General features: G+C 39.1%; 1 protein-coding gene across 1 annotated transcript in view; it reads left to right on the plus strand.

Moving 5' to 3' along the window:
* Positions 1-19,367, plus strand: part of prtga (protogenin homolog a (Gallus gallus)) — a 112,199-nt gene that overhangs the window by 30,279 nt on the left and 62,553 nt on the right. The gene's annotated exons all lie outside the window — the stretch shown is intronic.

Below are 19,367 nucleotides of genomic sequence, written 5' to 3' on the forward strand. Positions count from 1 at the left end.
CTTTCTTGCCTGGTTTCTCTTTCTCTCCCTTCCTTCTCCCATTTCACAATATATATCCCATTAGCAGATAAACTTTGGTGGATGGCTTTAAAAAGCAAACACTGTTGAATACTTTACATTTTTCACTTAACCTGAGTTAGCTCAGATACCAGCTGTTAGAACACAGGGTAGAGGATATTTCTGATCTGTCGTGTAGATAATTTCTGTGGACCTCTTGACACTGTTGTGTTGGCTTTTTCAATCACCATTTTAAAATCACTGAGCCTAGCGCTTGCTAATCCGGACCGGTGCCATTGGATCTTGGGAGACCACAGTAGAAAAACTCAACCATTGCTCCTGCTTGAGGATAAAGCTTCTTAAAAAAAGCACTGCGATCAGATGTACTGAGGAGATGAACAATGCAAGAAGCACAAACTGATCTGTGGGTGGTTCTTTGTGTCCTTGCTGTTCGTGATGAAGGCTGTACATTTACTTGCTAATGTCCACATAAAAACCATTAATCTGCCATCTTGTTCTTCAAAAGTGGTTAGATTGCCTGTGGCAACAAGGCTGTGTTTGCAATCATACATGAGGGGTAAATTTTGCTGCTTGCAGTAGAATAAATGCAGGCTACCCTCTGCCCTCTCAATAAACTCCATGGTGTAACCTTAGATGCAATGTAATGATTGAGCATCTTTTCTAGTTATCCAAACAGTATGAGGCAATACAACTGACTGCCTCCAGCAAAAACATGTGATTTTTGGTGCAATTATTTGAGCAAGTGATCAGATAGTGAAACAACTAGTTGAATTATTGTTTTCGTCATTTAGTGCATTCTGTCTTACATTTGCTGCCTTTCTTAGATAGTTATTATGCAAAACTAAAAAATAAAGACCCAACTACCAGTGAGAAAGCTCATCTAAAATAAAAATAAATGTACATTCCATACGGTGAGGGGAGTATGCTGTGTGCGGTAGGAATAGCAAAATTGTGGACGTAACCTTTGTGAATGTATTTATGATATTGCTTCTCATAGTGCTTGGAAGAATTCTCCCACACTTGCAAATTATTTGATTTGTAGCATGTTTAGTAGCATAATTAATAATCATGCTTTTGAATACATTTCTCAGTGTATTCTATTCATTGTCAAAGAAAATTCTACAAGATTCTAGACAGCAAATAAAGTATAAGTATGGCTGTTCCAAATTAATGTTTGGCATAAATTAATTGTTTTACTTTCTGGGAGGAAATGCCATTTCAATATTAATTCTGAGCTAAACAGACATTACTGTGTCCACTTGTAGTACAAAACTCTTATAAAAATTCACACCCTTTTTTTCTTTGTGTGAAGAAAGATATAAGTTTATTTTTAAAAGGTAACAAGAAATTGACGGCAATTATACACTGGATTTGAACAGGTCAATCTAATGGGATCAACACAGTGCAAAGGCAAAGAAAGCATGAGAAAGAGTGCATGATGCTTTAAGTTCCTTCTTTGGAATAGTTGGTGCATGTTGTTAATAAGAGTGTATTGGTTTGGAAAGATGATCAAGCATTGTAGAGGCTTCTTTCGTGAACATTTGCAATAATATGCCTAATTATAGTTAGTGCAATTGCAATGAGGAACCTATTAAAGTAATTTGAAATGGGTAAGTGTATTTAAACAAAAAGAAGCACTATACAGGGAGATCATTTGATTGTCATTCCAATAATGTAAACCATTCAACCTTAAACCTACATTAGGAGTCCATAGATATTTGCTATGGACAGAGTTTCTAGTTTTCCATTGCAAAAGCTTTCCAGAAGACACAGTAAGAAAGTTAAAACAGCCTGGAATGAAACATTTACCAGTGGAAATGAATGTTTTAAGAATTGTATGGAAAAATGCAATTGTTCAGCTTGAACAAATACAGAGAACACATGTTTCTTTTACTTTATCTGAAATGTTTGCTGAAAAATGAGGTAATTTATCAAAGCAAAAGGTTGAAAATACTGTAAGCATCTGATGTATGCTTCAGTTGATGCTTCTGAGGGTAGGAAGGTTTAATTTAATAAATTGCCAGTTTTTAACTGTATAATCGCAAGTATCGGAAGCAGGTGAATTATTATATAAACTGCACCTTTTGGGATTTGCTAACGGTTTTCTGGAAACTGATGTCGATTTGTAAAAAAGATTAAGAGAGTGAAACTGAATCTCCTTATACAGGTTTGTTCTCTCGTCTGTGCCTAGGCAAGACGGTAACTGGGAGAGAATCCTGAAAAGAACTAAATAGTATAGTAATAGATTTTGACAGCTGTAGGAAGTAACGACTGTGTTTTAACTGTTTTGATTTGTAAACCACAAAGTGGATTACTGTGTTGATTGAAGGGTTATGTCTTGGAAATGAAATCCATTATAGAGGTTATTACCAGAGGTTTGGGTCATTGAATTTTTTGGCAGCATTCCAAACTGTCACTTGAACGATTGTGGCTTTGCCAATAGGTTGAACTTTGCTTCATTGGTATTCGAGCTCCTGCTTGCTTAAAAATAGTATTCTACCCTAGGGCCTGAAATACCATGGAGTCAAAGCAATGCTTTGCTGCAATTGGAAATTAAATGATGCACTTCAGAGAACATTGATATTTATTGATCAACTGAGATATGTATATTCGACAAATGATAGCAGTAGAAATACCTTATGAATTGACGTTGGTTAAAAGCATTGGAGGTATTGTATTGCTGACTGTCTGAATCTCCTGGCAAATAAAGAGGTTGATCATATTGGAGCACACAGTGCTATCAAATGTCTTAAAATCTTCTGTGCATGTATAAGTTATTGCTATGTATTGTGTGAAGTGCCATCATAGTGTTTAGACTTTGCAGAACTTGATAAAAGTGTGAATAAAGTACTCAGAAAATCTGAAGGAATTTTGGAATGTCGGAACATGGGTAATAGGTACAGGAATAGGCCGTTCAGCCCCTCGAGTCTGCTCTGCTGTTCAACTAGATCACGGCTCAACACCAGTTTGCCGCACAATCCCCATATCTCTTGATATCTTTAATATCTAGAAAACTATCGATCTCTGTCTTGAACATACTCAGTGACTGAGCCTCCACAGCCCTCCTGAGATAGAGAATTCCAAAGATTTGCCACGCACTGAGTGAAGAAATTATTCCTCATCTCAGTTCTAAATGGCTGGCTTACCCCTTATTCTGAGACTGTGCCCGCTGGTTCCAGGGCCCCCATCAGCTAGGGGAAACATCCTTCACTCATCAACCCTATCGAGCCCTGTAAGAATTTTGTTTGCTTAAATGAGATTGCCTCTCATTCTTCTAAACTCTAGAGAATACAGGCCCAGTCTCCTCACTGGCCAATCCCGCCATCCCAGGGATCAGTCTGGTGAACCTTCATTACACGCTCTCGATGGCAAGTATGTCCTTCCTTAGGTAATGAGATCAAAACTGTACACAATACTCCAGGTGCGGTCTCACCAAGGCTCTATACAATTGCAGCAAAACTTCTTTACTCCTGTACTCCTTGTGTCATGACTTCGCATTCCATTTTATGCCATAGATTTTGGTAATCATTCATTGGGTGATATGTTAAACCAGGATGTAATTTGGCTGTTAGAGTAGATGTCAAAAAGTTCCATGACACTATTTGAAGAAACGAAGGAGTACTTCTTGGCCAAAATTCCTTCCTCGACCAACGCTAACAATTAAGAGATATGTTGATTAGTCATTGTCGAATGTTGATGCAGATTGGTTACCACATTTTCCTACAAGAAGTCACATTTCTCTTCAAAAGTATGTCATTCCGTGAAGCATTTTCAGATGTCTTGGTTGGCGATAAGGCGTTATATAAATACTTTTGGATTCCTTGGCAAATATTTTCCTATTGGGCAAGGTATGAGAAAATCCTTTAGTTTCATCCCTAATTTGGAAATATAGATGCCTCATGCTTGCCTTGGTTTATCTGAAAGAAAAGCCATCCTAGAATTCGCAACTGATCTGGGAAACATGACTTTAATGTTAGGTATATTTGTCCATGCCTCCAATTTGGTTATATGGGGTTGTCTTTATGAGGAAAGGTTGAGCAGGTTGGCCCTGTATACATTAGAGTTTGGAAGAATGAGAGGTGATCCTATTGAAACATAAGATAAGAGTGGGCTTAGATAAGGGTAGATGCTGAGAAAATGCCTCGTGGGTATTTCGAGCTGGGGGGCACAGTTTCAAAATAAGAAGCCTCCCATTTAGGATTGAGATGAGGAAGAACTTCTCTCAGGGCCGTTAGTCTTTGGAATTCTCTTCCCCAGCAAGCAGTGGAGTCTGAGACATTGAATATATTCAAGGCTGAGGGGAAGAGATTTTTGATCTACAAGGGGTATGGGGAGCAAGCAGGAAAGTGGGCTTAAGGCCGTGATCATATCAGTCATGATCTTATTGAGTGGCAGAGCAGGCTGAAAGGGCTAAATGACCCCCTTCCACTCTTGTTTCTTGCGTTCATAAGTAATTGAAAAAAGCTGCTACTTACAAAGGAAAATAATCATTGTAAAAGTGGGATGGAAAGGTGTTCAGCAGTAGCTCACCAGTCACAGCTATAATGTATGGTTAATGTGACAATTGACAGTGGAGGATTGAATTTTCTTTGGGATTTGCCTGATTATCAGGTGTAACCTCAGAATTTGCATTGGTTCATTGATGCTTCTGTGGATCTTCCATCCAAGTTGTATTGCGGAAGTTGGACTCCCAACTCCAACAGGCAGAATCAGTCAGTTGTCTTTTCTGACCTGATTCAATTTTTGACTTGACATTTAAGAGACTGACTGGAAAGACAGACAGCGCTGAAGACTGCCTTATGACTGGTGACTGAGCTAGCAATGTGTTTTTGAGGGGAAAAATCTGTGCCATGTGAAGTTGCAGTACAGCTTTGTTTTATGGGGAGGGATTGCATTCACTCTGAGGTTACTGTGTAGATAAAGTCAATTCCATGAGGTGGTGGGGGAGGAGAGGGGAATTTGGTGAAGTTGATTGGGTTCAGTTGAGTCGGAGATTTTGTCGGATGGGCAGGGTGGGGGGATGGGGTCTGTTTCTGTCAGCAGAAGGAGGTTGGTTTATTTCCCTATGAGGGGCTGTTACAGCCAAAAAGGTATCTCTTGATCAATCTGCAGAATGGTTCTTGTTAGGGAAGAATGGCAAAGTGTATCTGTGTGGAGGGCATTGTCTTGAAGCGAGAAAGGCAAAATAAATGGAAATTGAAATGGTTTGTACTATAAGACCATAAGATGTAAGAGCATAAGCAGGCCATTTGGCCCGTTGAGTCTGCTCCGCCATTCAATGAGATCATGGCTGATCTGAGAATCCTCAACTCCACTTTCCTGCCTATTCCCCATAACCCTTGATGCCCTGACTGATTAAAAACCTGTCTATCTCAGCCTTGGATATACTTAATGACCCAGCCTCTACAGCCCTCTGCGGTAAAGAATTCCACAGACTCACTACCGCCTGAGAGAAGAAATTCCTTCTTATCTCTGTCTTAAATGGGTAACCCCTTACTCTGAGATTATGCCCTCTGGTCCTAGATTCTCCCACAAGGGGAAACAACCTCTCAGCATCTACCCTGTCAAGCCCCCTAAGAATCTTATGTTTCAATAAGGTCGCCTCTCATTCTTCTAAAAACTTAAATGAGTACAGGCCCAACCTACTCAACCTCTCCTCATAAGAAAATCCCTCCATACCTGGGATGAACCTAGTGAACCTCCTCGGGATTGCCTCCAATGCCAGTATATCTTTCCTTAGATAAGGGGACCAAAACTGTTCACAGTATTCTAGGTGTGGTCTAACTAGTGCCTTGTATAGTTTTAGCAAGACTTCCCTATTTTTATACTCCATTCTCTTTGAAATAAAGGCCAACATTCCATTTGCTTTCCCTGTTACCTGCTGAACTTGTATGCTAGCCTTTTGTGATTCATGCGCAAGGACCCCCAAATCCTTCTGTGCTGCAGCTTTCTGCAGCCTTTCTCCATGTAAATAATATTCAGTTCCTCTACTCTTACTGCCAAAGTGCATAACCTCACATTTTCTGTCATTATATTCCATCTGCCATGTTTTTGCCTACTCATTTAACCTGCCTATATCCCTCTGTAGACTTTTTGTGCAATCCTCACCGTTTGCCTTCCCACCTATTTTTGTGTCATCCGCAAACTTGGTGATAACATCTTCACTTCCCTCATCCAAGTCATTAATATATATTGTAAAAAAATTGTGGCCCAGCACTGAGCCCTGTGGCACTCCACTAGTTACAGGTTGCCATCCTAAAATGCCCCCCTTATCCCAACTCTGTCTTCTATTTGTTAGCCAATCCTCTATCCATGCAAATATATTGCCCCCAACACCATGAGCTCTTATCCCATTAAGTAGCCTTCTGTGCGATACCTTATCGAACGCCTTTTGGAAATCCAAATATATTACATCTATTGGTTCCCCTTTATCTATCATGCTTCTTACCTCCTCAAAGAATTCTAATAAATTTGTCAGGTATGGTTTCCCCTTCATGAAGCCATGCTGACTCTGCTTGATTATATTATGCATTTCTAAATACTCTACTATCCCATCCTTTATAATAGACTCTAACATTTTCCCAATGATGGATGTTAAGCTAACTGGCCTATAGTTTGCTGTTTTTTTTGTCTCCCTCCCTTTTTGAATAAAGGTGTTACCTTGGCAGTTTTCAAATCCTCTGGGACTTTTCCAGAATCTAAGGATTCTTGGAAGATTACTACCAGTGCATCCACTATCTCTGTAGCTACTTCCTTTTAATATTCTAGGATGCAACCCATCAGGTCCAGGTGACTTATCGGCCTTTAGCCCCATTAGTTTCCCTAGTACTTTTTCTCTAGCGATAATTATTGTATTTATTTCCTCCCCACCTTTTGCCCCTTCATTATTTGGTATTTTTGGAACACTATTAGTGTCCTCTAACGTGAAGACTGTCAACTCCTCTGGTTCCCCATTATTATTTCCCCAGCCTCATTCTCTAAGGGGCCTATGTTCACTCTTCCTCTGGCCCCTCTCTTCCTCCTTTATATATTTAAAGAAGCTCTTGCTGTCCCGTTTTTATATTACTTGCTAGTTTACCCTCAAAATTTATTTTCTCCCTCTATTATTTTTTGGTCATCTTTTGTTGGCTTTTAAAACTTTCCCAATCCTCTGGCTTATCACTAATATTTGCCACATTGTATGTTTTTTCTTTCAATTTGATACAATCCTTCACTTCCTTGGTTAAACATGGTTAGTTTATCCCCTTCCTAGAATCCTTCTTCCTCACTGGGATAGATCTTTGTTGTGAGTTATGAACTATTTTCTTAAACGTCTGCCATTGCTCACCAACCGTCTTTTCTGCTAAACTCCTTTCCCAGTCCACTCCAGCCAACTCTGCCCTCATTCCTTTGTAATTTCCCTTATTTAAGTTTAGTACTATTAATACTACCTCATGAGTTAGTTGTAAAATCTAACTAGCTTTCACCATACATTTTATAAGATTAGTTGACGTAGTTGAAAACTATTCCTTTAACAGCTCTTCCCCCTGTCCTGGATGATTCTTATTTGCCTGGTCAGTAATGAATGGGGTAATGTTGTGTGACTGTCCTTATTGATGGTTTTAAAGTTCAGCTTATGTAGACCAACTGGGAACTGCTCTCACGAGCAACAATTTTCATCAGGATTTTTCTTTACCTTTGACACATGAAAGTCCAAAATTCTCCGTGCATCATGTGACCATTTTGACTGTGGTGTTTGTCTTGCTTGACTAGCTTTGGAGGCACTTATTATATTCTTATCGACATCCTGCTTAGAGCTACTTGGCTCTCTAAACATTTAACTATGGAAGCATCCATCATACAGTGTGCACTAAAACTGTCCTGATGGTAGGTTAATAACTCAGATACAATGCTGCACACTATCGACATATTTTAAAATTTGAAATGCGGTATTTTGCACATTGCAACCCTACGGATTTTTGAAACACAGGCTTTGCTTTTATAATTAAGATTGAACTCGACAGTTGTGCTGTTTAATGTTTACCACATGAGGTGATCTCTGCTTTTTGCCAATTGTAGCGTCGGGAATTAAGGCACAAGAGTGGAAGTCACACCGTCAGTAAACAGCATTTGTAAAATAGATCACTCTAATTTTCACAGTTTAGAACTATCTTTAAATTGCAGGACAGTTAGGGCCATGGTGTTTAAAGAGGGAGACATCACCAATACTGTAGAGTCAAGAACGCCCAGCTTGTAACATTGATTCTTACTCCCAATTTTTTATATTGCTGTGTGCTTTGGAAGTGGCAAGGATGCGAGAAGAAAAACCCTACTTTGGAGCACAACTTTGAATGTGCTTCTTTTCATTATAATGGCACATGAACATTAGCAATTTTTACTAAATATTACTGGTTATGATGCCAGCAGTATGTTTATTCTGTGACTGCATCAATCATTGTTTATCTCAAGTGATACATTTTCAGGATCAATTATGGTTGAACATTCCCTTAAAGACTTTTGCACACAATAAGGATAACCATGCTGATCGCCCCAACATTGCCCATGACCACGATTTTTAAACACTACAACCACACCAACGTATGTATAGTACCTTTACTGTAGTACAACATCCTAAGGCACTTTTGTAGAAACACAATATAAAAGTGGATGCCCAGCCAAAGAAGGGAGCTATTAGGAGGGATGACCTAAAGTTTGGCCAAAGAAATGTGTTTTAAGGAGGATTTTCAAGGAGATTAGGGAAGTGAAGATGGAGTAAATTTTGGGGAGGAAACAGCAGAATTTAGGACCAATACAGCTGAAGCCACCAATGGTGGGGATGAGGCCATTGTAAGAGGAACAACAGAGTTTTGGGAGTGAAGGGGGTATGTAGTCCAGTCGTGCTTGAAATGACCCAGTCAAACCAAACAATAGATGGCTAGAACATTTGTGTGTCTGTTATGCTGAAGTCTGCACCCTCTGGACTTGATGGGGGCCTTATTAGAGGGAACAACTAGAGTGAGAGAATAAGGGTTTTATTGGGCACAGCAATATCAAGTCGGAAGAGGGGGAATGTTAGCAGATCAACTGAAGAAGTATCATGGCAAATGGAGGACCAGCAGTTAGACAATTAGAAGTTTGAAACTGCGACTGTAATTGACTCAAGTTAGTGTTTATTCGAGGGTAGATGCACAAGGAAATGGGTTTGAACATTGCAAGGGGATGTGGTACACAAATAATTTGAGATAAGAGCAGGAGAGAGGACATTTTGGTGAGAAATTCAGAGTGGGGCTTGAGTGGAGATAAAGCATGGAAGTGGGGACCAAACAACGGGGAGAGATCTGGGGTCTGATCCTGTCATGAGCATCCTCCACCACCACCACAGATTTACCAATGTAGATGGTGGAAAGCGGTCAGGTGTGGAGGCATCATCAAAGGGCAAGATGTTATTCTCCATTCTCATCAAAGCAGGGATATCAATGCAATCATCCACAGTAAGATTGTGAATGATGAGGGCTTTGCTCATGAGTGAACGAACATTCTTGGGGAAATGTGGAAATCGCTGTTGATGCACTGGTGAGGCCTAGCAACTGGTTAGAATGAGGAGGATGGGAAAGAGGTTGGCGCTAATAACATCCATTGATGCACAGGGAGGAAAGATTGTCAAGAGAGATAGGGGCAGTTGAGGTGAGCAGAGGTGATGTGACTGTCCCATCGGAGAATACCAAGAGATGCATTTGGGGTAAAGCTGTGAGCTTACCCAATATGATGTCACCATAAAGTTCGAGGTTGAAGTGGGACCCATGACCAAAAAATTCTTCTATCCAATCCACTTGTCTGGGCTGCTACAAGGCTCTCTTCAATAAATAAAATGTTGATTTGTTTCATTTCTCATAGTATTATGTGTAACGGATAACTTCTTTATTGCTTTCGATAGCTATCCTTTTCTCATTGAGTATATCATTTTTAATCAATGAACAAAATGTCAGAGATTGGACCCAATTCCGCAGGTATAGAAATTTGTCACACTATTAGGCCATTTATCAATATAACAGCATTCTCTAAAATTGAGGATAGCTGAAGGTGAATCTGAATAACTCATGCATCCCACAGATGGAATTTTGTTTAAAACATATTTGATGTTTTGCACTGAGTTGGAGAGTTTTCAGTTTTTATCATTGCAGTGCTTGTTAAGCACTCTGGGGCATTCTTTCTTTCTGAATGTTTTTGGCTCTGTCGTTTTTTTTTGTTTTGCAGAAGTATTCACTTCTGTTACATTTGATGATGCATGTTGGTTGCTGCTGCCTAACAGAGAGACTGTGTGGACATGGGGAACAGGCAATCAACGTGGGATATGTGGGAACAAATACTCTGTCACCGATTCCTTGCAGATCTTGTTTATAGATATACAACTGCAGCTGATGGCATATGGCCTGTACATCTGCAGTACTGTAACATGAAAAAGCTTAATTTGATTTGCATAATCCAAATGGGGTGAATTAAAATGGCTGTTTGTCATGGTCTTTATGTTGCATTATAAAGTATGGATCAGCAAATTTGTTTTAGTCTCTAGATGTTACATGTGCTCATCAAAATTTATGTATTTCTTTGAGTTTGCTGATAAATATAGATGGTAATACACTTACAGCCATATTACAGAACATTGACAAAAAGATTTATTCTGTGGAAAAGCAGCCCCATGTTTATGTAACAACTTTAATAACGTGAGTCTGTCTTCAGGGCTTTGTTTCCTTGTTTCCCACTGGAGTGCACTGGCCTTTTTATGGAATGGTTTAATGAGTTTCTTGTCTTGATGAGGATGAGTGCTTGCTTTATTACAAAGGCAAAGAGGGAAGGTTCCAGTGTGAAGGATTTTATGTTGAGTTAATTATGCTTGTAAAACCATTAAATAAAAGGTAAACCCAAAGGGTTAAAAAGTTAAATCAGTTTTGTCTGCAAAGCCTGTTGAAGAACCACTCTTGTGGCATTTCTATTTTAAGACATGCTCCTTCTCAAGTACAGTGCTCAAGGCTCTGTCTCTCTAAATGCTCCTAAGCACAAGTATTAATGGATGGTGAGAAAACAATATTTAGAATTGTTTGCAGTGCCATAAGTATTTTTAAAATATTGAAGATAAAGTTGGGACATTTCAGTATAAGTCTAATGATTTGAGAAAGTTTCATGTAGGAATTATAAGAAAATGTAATATGTTTTGGTGCCATGTGTTGTGGATAAGTAAGCGGAGTTCATCTGTATCAATCAAAGTAAAAAATTGATTCTAGTACTGGAAAATCAGAATTTACAGGACTTCCCTGTGAATGGTTAATTGTGAGCCCGTATTGAAAGGACGCATGAGGAGTAAAGACTGTTCAGAGCAAAAATACATTAGTAGATAAAGATGGCTGAACTGAAATCCTTTCTTATTCACTAATAATACTTTATAAGTTCCTTCATTTCTTGTGATGGTGATTACATAGTAATTTTCCTCTTTTTTTCAACTGGGTTATGCTTTTCAGAGATTGTTTAATACATATTATTCTTACTGTCGTTTAGAACAGCTTCATTGTATTAGGTTTAGTTCTGCCTATCTTATTCTAAAAGTGACTGTTTGGATCTTTGATGTAGATGTTAGACTGAGAAGGGACATCCACAGTGAAAAGTACTTTGTTCCTTGTGAAGTTATTTGGAATTGTCAGCATTTTTTTGCGCGCCAACTTTATATGGTGCATTGCTCTCTAATATATGCTCCTATTAAGACAAAAAATGAAATCTTTACCAACATAATCTAATCATCCAATGATAGGTTAACTGGTATCAGTTAACTTTCCCTTATTGTCTAAAGTATGTTTAACTGCACAGATTTCGGAGTGGAAAACTTCAACTCTGCCTTCAGATTATACCTAGTGTGATATTCTAGGTGCAGTAAGCTGACAACTGAAAGCACATCCACCTGTTGGGTAAATAAATTTATTCGGTAATTTGTGGCAGTGCTCCATATAAGTAAGGATGCCTTGAATTAAACTTGATCTCCCTGGAACTGGAAGTATAAATGGGTGCAACACTTCGTAGCTGTAATTGGTGAGTTTAACCATAGTGGTAGGCTTCGCTAGCCAGTAGAACACTGTGCATTAATACTGAGCTTCAAGGACATGAAGATGCCAGAGTGGATGGGGTCCAACAGACTAGACTGTCCGTTCTTGTTATAAGAAAAGTAATTTCTGTTCTCCAAATGTGCATCAACCTTGGTTAGAAAGTTGCACCCAAATGGCCATGTCCTTGCAGTTGGAGAGAGCTTTACCTTTGTGTGGAATTGGGGAAAGAGTAGGAGTCATTTTAAGATACCCTTTCTCAACAAATGTGTTGAGGTTATTCAGGTCTAGTTCTAACAGTATCACGAGAAGGGAAGGGAGATCTTTTTCAGTTTATTTGTGTTTGATTGTAATTCTACTAATATTGCAAAACACATATATAGACCACCCAGATATTTGAAGTTTACGGTGCTTTAACATTCTGAGTTCTTCTTGCCGCAGGCCTATCCTGTAGAGGGAACCATCCAGCAAGTGTTTGGAAAGGGAAGTTCTATCCCCCGGGATATAAAGTTCATTGTAGTTGTAAAGTTTAGTCCATGAGTCTCATTTACCCTTTCTAACTTTAGTGGACCTTAATCAGAGAATTGCGAAATGCAGAACAATCAAAGGGAGATTACCACAATATTCTACAAGTGTAGCTTTAAAATTTGAGAGCACTTGGTTTTCGAATGAAGGAATCTCCCATTTTTCAGTTTTTAAATATCAAAGAAAGTGACCTCCTGCAGTTGGTTACACCAGTGTGGAATTGTCTGATCAATGCCAACAAGTGAAATGTTTGAACTGAAGTGATAGTGTGGCAGTTTTAAGCTTGAAGATGAAATTACCTGTTCTCACTATGGACGTAAAAGGTGAATGTTGTTACAATTTGGTAAGAAACTTATTTTTCATGTATGTAAATATAGCCAGATCTAAATGCACTTATCACTGGCTTGTTACATTAGGGACACTTTTATTTTGGTGGGGTAAAAATAGTCATAATTTAGACCATTTGGAGGAGGGAGGAATTTTTACCTAAATAAAAACTTAAAAGGTCTGGAAATACCCAGTGGGTCTGGCAGTATCTGTGGACAGAGGGTTAACATTTCGAGCCAAATGTGACTCCTCTTCAGCTCTGAAGAAGTTGCGTTCGATTCAACATTAACCTTGTTTCTCTCTCCACAGATGCTGCCAGGCCTGCTGATCTTTTCCAGACCTTTTAAGTTTTTATTTCAGATTTCCAGGATCTGATTATATTTTGCTTTTATTTTATAGATTTTTTACTTGTTTCATGGGAAGCATAGAACTCAATTTTCATGGCTTTGCCTTTAGTGAATGAAGAAAGTTCTGAAAAAATAGAATTTGCTGTATCCAGAGAGCAATATCTGCAACATGCGATTGTTATTGAAAGATGACACCAAAAATAAGATAATTGTCAGAATAACCACAGGCATGAGGGAGAAAACATTTACTCCGAGTTGTTACCTGGAATGCATTGCCTAAAAGGGTGAAGGAAGCAGATTCAATAATCCCTTCCATGAGGGAATGGATAAATACTTAAACGGTGAAGATTTGCAGGAACAGGGGGAAAGAGCAGGGGAGCAAGACTAATTGGATTGCCCTTTCAAAGAGCCAGCACTGGCACCATGGGCCAAATCGCCGCCTCCCTGTATCATTGTGATTCTATGAAATATGTTGTGTCTAGATCCCATAAAATACTAAACCAAAAATACCAATATTTTATCGGTAACTAAATTTCAAATAAGTTGGAGATTGAGATTTTTAAACAGGAAGGCTAATTTTTGAGTTAAACTAAAATGGAATACTTTTAACCCATTCCAGCAGGAAGTTGGTTAGTTCCTATTCCACCAGCACCATCCCAACCACCCCCTGCCCAACCACTGCGAACCAATCACGTCACATGGAATTTCCAAGAGATGATATTCTAGCTTCTCTGCAATATCAACCATATCGGCAACGCTTTCAGAGTTGTGTGGACTTAGCTCCAAATGGTTCTGGTTGCCTGACTTGGTCCTTTTGTTGAATCCTGCTTGAGGCAATACTGTACTTTCAATTGCAACTTCTTTACTCTATTGCAGAAAGATATTGAACAGGCTTCAATTCTACTTGGCATTTAACAAGTGATTCCTTTCTCTGTCTATCTGCATTTTTCATTATGCCAACAAATGGCATTGAGTGTAATGTCTGCAAGTGTGTGCAGAAGTAAAATAATCCACTACCAGTAAATGTATTTCTAATTTGGTTCTTGACTTCAGTTTATTTTGCGGTTTATTTAATACATTATTTAATTCCTTTTATTTTCCAGTGTTTTCTCCTGCAATGAGGAGCATTCAAGCTCTCTTAGGAATCCATTGATTCACTTCTCCTATAAGCCCAAATTTGAACACTTCTGTGCCCTTGTGCCAAACCCTGCCATCTTAAAGATTGTTTACTTCTCATTTTCTTTCTCTGTCGATTGTTTGAGATGTATTTTTAGAAAGGCCTATTTGTAAGAAAAAAGACTTCATTTGTACAGTGTCTTTCATGGCCCGAGGACACCCCAAAGCACTTTACAACCGATGAAGAACTTTTGTATTGTAGTCGTGGTTGTAATGCAGGAAACCTGCTGCAGAGCAGCTAAACCTACACCTCGTGTTCATGGACAAATGCATAGTATTGTTTGTTCATCCCCAAGAATGAAGTGTTCTTTTGCACCCATTGCTTTACTTGAGTTTCCCACAGTTACTTAAAAGCCAGGAAACACTTTGTGGCACTGAGTCAACCAGATAAGACCTGGTCTTACTGCAATTGGCTTCCATGTCCCTGGGTTAAGGAGGGAGAAAGAAACCAGCCAGAGGCTCTGCTCTTGACTACTGCCTGGTGTCCCCTGCAGCAACTGTACATTGGACAGCTTGAGCATGTTAATCCCAGAGGTGCATAACTGATGGGCTCTCACCACCTAGGTACAAAAGTACATCAGACCTACCTGAGGCTTGAGGTGTGTCAGTATTGGTAAAACTACTTTCAGGAGAACAAGAGAAAGTTGACAGGGAAACCAAGAAATTTGGGGAAGAAATATATATACAATAAACTTGAGAGCGAAGAAGGTGACTGTCTGATTTGCTTTCTTCCAGGGAAGCACAGCAAGACAATTTCCCTTCTGGGGAGGGAGACCCTTCTCTCCCAAATATAGGTGAAAATCCTCTGTTCTGCACAGAGTGAGTTATTGTTGATGCACAAGAGAGATCATTGAAAGTAGGATTATTCTTCTTATTGGCTATCCTTTGCTAGTGAGGATGATTATCTTCCATGAGTCCGAAGATGACTGATGAGGCTGATTCAGGATCTGCAGATTTTATGGCATATAGGGCAATTGTCGCCATGTGGAATGTCTGGTTGTGTTCAGGTCATGGCAGCGTCTTTTCACCGATTTCACTTTTCCTCTTCATTTTGTCGCCGTTGTGTCTCAAAATTTTGGGATCCTTCCCACAGACTTTACCACCTTCATATTGGTTTTCAGCGCATCCTTGAAGCACTTCTGCCCTCCTCTGTTATGTCTGGCCTGACTGAGCTGGGAGAAGACCACCTGCTTTGGGAGCCTGGTATCTGACATCCAAACTATGTGACCAACCCAACAAAGCTGATGGTAGATGATCATAGCCTCGATGATTGTGGTGCCTATCTTTGAGAGGACACTGATGTTGGTGCGTCTGTCCTCCCACTTAATATGCCAAGATCTTCCTCAGGCAGCATTGATGGTATGACTCTACTGCTTTCAGGTGCCTTCTATACGTTGTCAATGTTTCAGCCCTGTACAGTGATGAAGGGGATCATGCTAGGGCATGAGCTTGGTGGCGTCCACTACCCAGCAACATAGGGGACCGCATCTAGGGTAGGGAAATGATAACCCTGTTTTCTGTAGTATTTCTCAAATATTCAGGTACTTTTAGAAGACCAGCCTGAACTTCTAGAAGGTGCAGAAAGCAATGTTTGGAGTCCCTGCTTTCTGTGAAGAACGGATTTTGAACACCGTTATTGCCCAAGCTGTGAATAGAACCTCCGTAACCTAATAGATCTTATTACCTGAGTAAATGTCTTGGGAATTAAACTCCCTTGTCTGACAATTGGTGTCTGCTGAGTGGCAGGCATCTGAATTACATACTTCTAAACCTTGGGTCTTGTGCATAATCTGACCATTGGATTGGCACCTGTGAAAATAGCTGTGATCTGTCTCAGATCCACTCACCTGCCATCTCACTGTACCAGCCTTAGCTTGGTTTTGGCATTCTTGCCACTGAGTCAGAAGGTTGTGGGTTCAAGTCTCACTTGAGAAATTTGAGCACAAAATTGAAGGTTGACACTCCAGTGCAGTGCTGGATGGGCAGGAAGGAATACTGTCAAAATTGGACCAAAGTTTATGTGCACTGGGTATATACTTTTTACGTTTAAGATTCTGTTGGATAAAATTTGGAATTTGTGGTTCTGTGAGTAAAGTTTTCTCATCTGTTTTTGGCTTGGACTGTATGCAGTTTGATGAGCATTCCCTGTCCATTTACATATATAATTTTGTTAATGTACTTTTTTGCTTTCATTGCAAAAATGTTATGTTAATATTATAATTTTGGTTACATTTTATACACTGTATCTAGGGCAAATTAAGGGCATAATATATTTTTTCTTATGCAGAGAAGCTTCAGCTTGACCTGCTCAAGTTACCCACCGTATTTCTTATATGCTAAAATGCAAATTCATTGTGTTTGTTGTGAAAGTAGAGGGAAGTATTTCATTTCTCATTGAAATCCTTGTATTGATTTCCATGCTGTACATCTCATCCAACATCTGCTCTTCTGGAGCATGTGAGTAAACTCTGTAATGTGCAGAGTGATCTGAGCAAGTGCCTTTCACAGTGGTGGTGTAAAATGCTGTTACATATGGGCAACCTTAACTGATTGTAAATTGGATTAGCATTGGCTAGTTTTTGGCTTTCATCTCACAGGAACTAATTGTGTTGTAGTAAGAGAGTCTGACAAGGCACTTTAGTTAAGCAAGAGCGCATCGGTGGCATTGTGCTGAGACAAAAGCCAATTGCATTTTACGTTCACAGTAAAATCAGTTGCGTCAGAAGCTCACCAAGTGTGAAAACCCATTAGGTTCTCGACATAAGTTCTTGGCTAAAAACAGAGATGAATGTGATTTAACCTCAAAAAATAGATTGAAAGTGATTTGATTTTCAACTTTGATTCTGATTTGCTTAAATTACCCTTAAAATCTGGTAATTTGTTCCTGACGTGAGAGAGATTTATTTTATGCTTCAGACATGGAGAATGACTCACCAATTCCTCTTTTTTTGGGTTTAATTTGTCATTTTAATTGTTGTTTTATTGGATTCACCAAGAAACAACTCTTAAGTGGTACATTGAATCAACTGGTGCTTCTGGAAGTTTCAAGTCGTGAAGTTTTTTTTGGCAGTTCCCATCCCTCTCTGTGTGTCCTTATGACATGAACTCGAGGTAAAGTTTCACAGATGCCAGTCATTCTCGAGCACCTTGCCCAAGTGGCCATTGTTCATATGTGAATTTTCACGATGAATGTCGGTAAGCTGTTCAACCACTGAGGTGTCACAGAAGTTCAGTTTTTATTGTTTAGACATTTCCAGCAGGAACACTGCACAGTGCTCAGGAATAGAAATTCTGACTACTTTTTCCCCCTGTTTTAACCCAGGAGAGCTGGGGCCAATAGTAATAGTACCCCTAATTGTTCCTCTCAGCAACTCGACACAAACCTTTTGGCCTGTAGGGTGTGGCTGCTCCCTGAATAGATTCCTTGGGGAAGCTATCTTGCAAACTGCTGTAACTTTATTTTTGTTCACATTGAATTTTGTGCAGTGCAGATGGCCTGGCAATTCCGAGTGTGAGGTGGGACAGGCTTTTTCATTTCCAATGGTATATTGTGTGCATCTTTCACTAAGAAGCACGATTGATCTCTTGACATTTATTGCACCCCCTATGGGCTGGTTGATTATTAATTGATTGCAATCTGTATTTTTGCCCATTGATTAGGTTTTAGGTTTCTTTAATCTTTAAAGATTTCTATTGATCTACAAACATGTCTTTGTTTATGACATGCGAACTTGGATTTAATCCCTTTTCACATATTGATGAGGTACAAATTTCCAGAAGTGTGAAATATTTATGAGTGGTAATGTTTTTCTGATTGTTAGCAACACTTGTTTGTGTTGGCTGCACGGTGAGGTGCAGAATGATCACTTATCCTGAGGGAAGTTTTGACATCTGTGAATGTGCGATCCTGAAAGAGTTTGGAGTTCCTTTCAGATCCTGGAGTGTGAGAAATGACTCTCCTCACCAGGTTCCTTTCAATTACTGCTGGCAAAACATCTGTGAGAAGGGAACTATTTGCATTGAAAAAGTCAATTTCACATTAAGTCCATTTTGTTAACCAAATGAGTGAGTTGCTACAGAATTTATTAGGAATTCACAGAAAGCATTAGGATTTTTAGTTGCTTGCATGCATTTCATCATATTAGACTGTGCTGCTGAACTGTACTCCTACAAACCACTGTCAGCTAATGTTTTACAAAATAATCTCATTTATACTTAACCATCTTTCTGCCACCAGTTTTGGTTATCTTGTCTTGTTCAGAAGTAGATTCAGGATCTGATTTTACATGTTATTAAAGGAAATACACAGGTTAGAAACTTAGTCCAATTCTGATACACTTGCCTCTATATAAATGTATAACCTGAGCAAAAATTGATAAAAAGAAATTTAAGTTATCATTTTGATGGAGTGAACTCAATTTTTTACAAGGAGGACATGGTTTTGGAATTTCAACTTAATGAGCATTAATTTAAGTGAAAATGTCAGAATACTTCCGCTTAATGTTTAATATTTTATTTTATGTTTTTTATTGGGACACCAAGCCCTGAGGGGTCATCAATTTTACGAAACATTTCAAGAATCCCCCTGTTCCCCCCATAGCTGTCAAAAGTGTTTTCCATAGGTCCAAATCATCTTTCTGCTCTTTTGCTGTTAAGAGCCATTCACTCAAATTTTTAGTGTGATTACTAACAGCTTTGTAGACGGTTGGATTCCCTGACCAACTATATGCCTAGCTTAAAAGTTGCAGGGAAGACATCAAATAAACAATTTCTTCTGCTTGATAAGTAATTTGTGGGGTTTGTCTCTATGTAACTAAGGAAAAGTTGTATGAATGCTGTTAGTTTGAATAATTTCAAAAGTTAACCTTTGGTTGTTATTTCATTCATTCTGATTATTGTTGTCTGCTGT

Source organism: Cetorhinus maximus, chromosome 26 (assembly GCF_964194155.1).
Source record: "Cetorhinus maximus chromosome 26, sCetMax3.hap1.1, whole genome shotgun sequence".
NCBI classification, from domain to species: domain Eukaryota; kingdom Metazoa; phylum Chordata; class Chondrichthyes; order Lamniformes; family Cetorhinidae; genus Cetorhinus; species Cetorhinus maximus.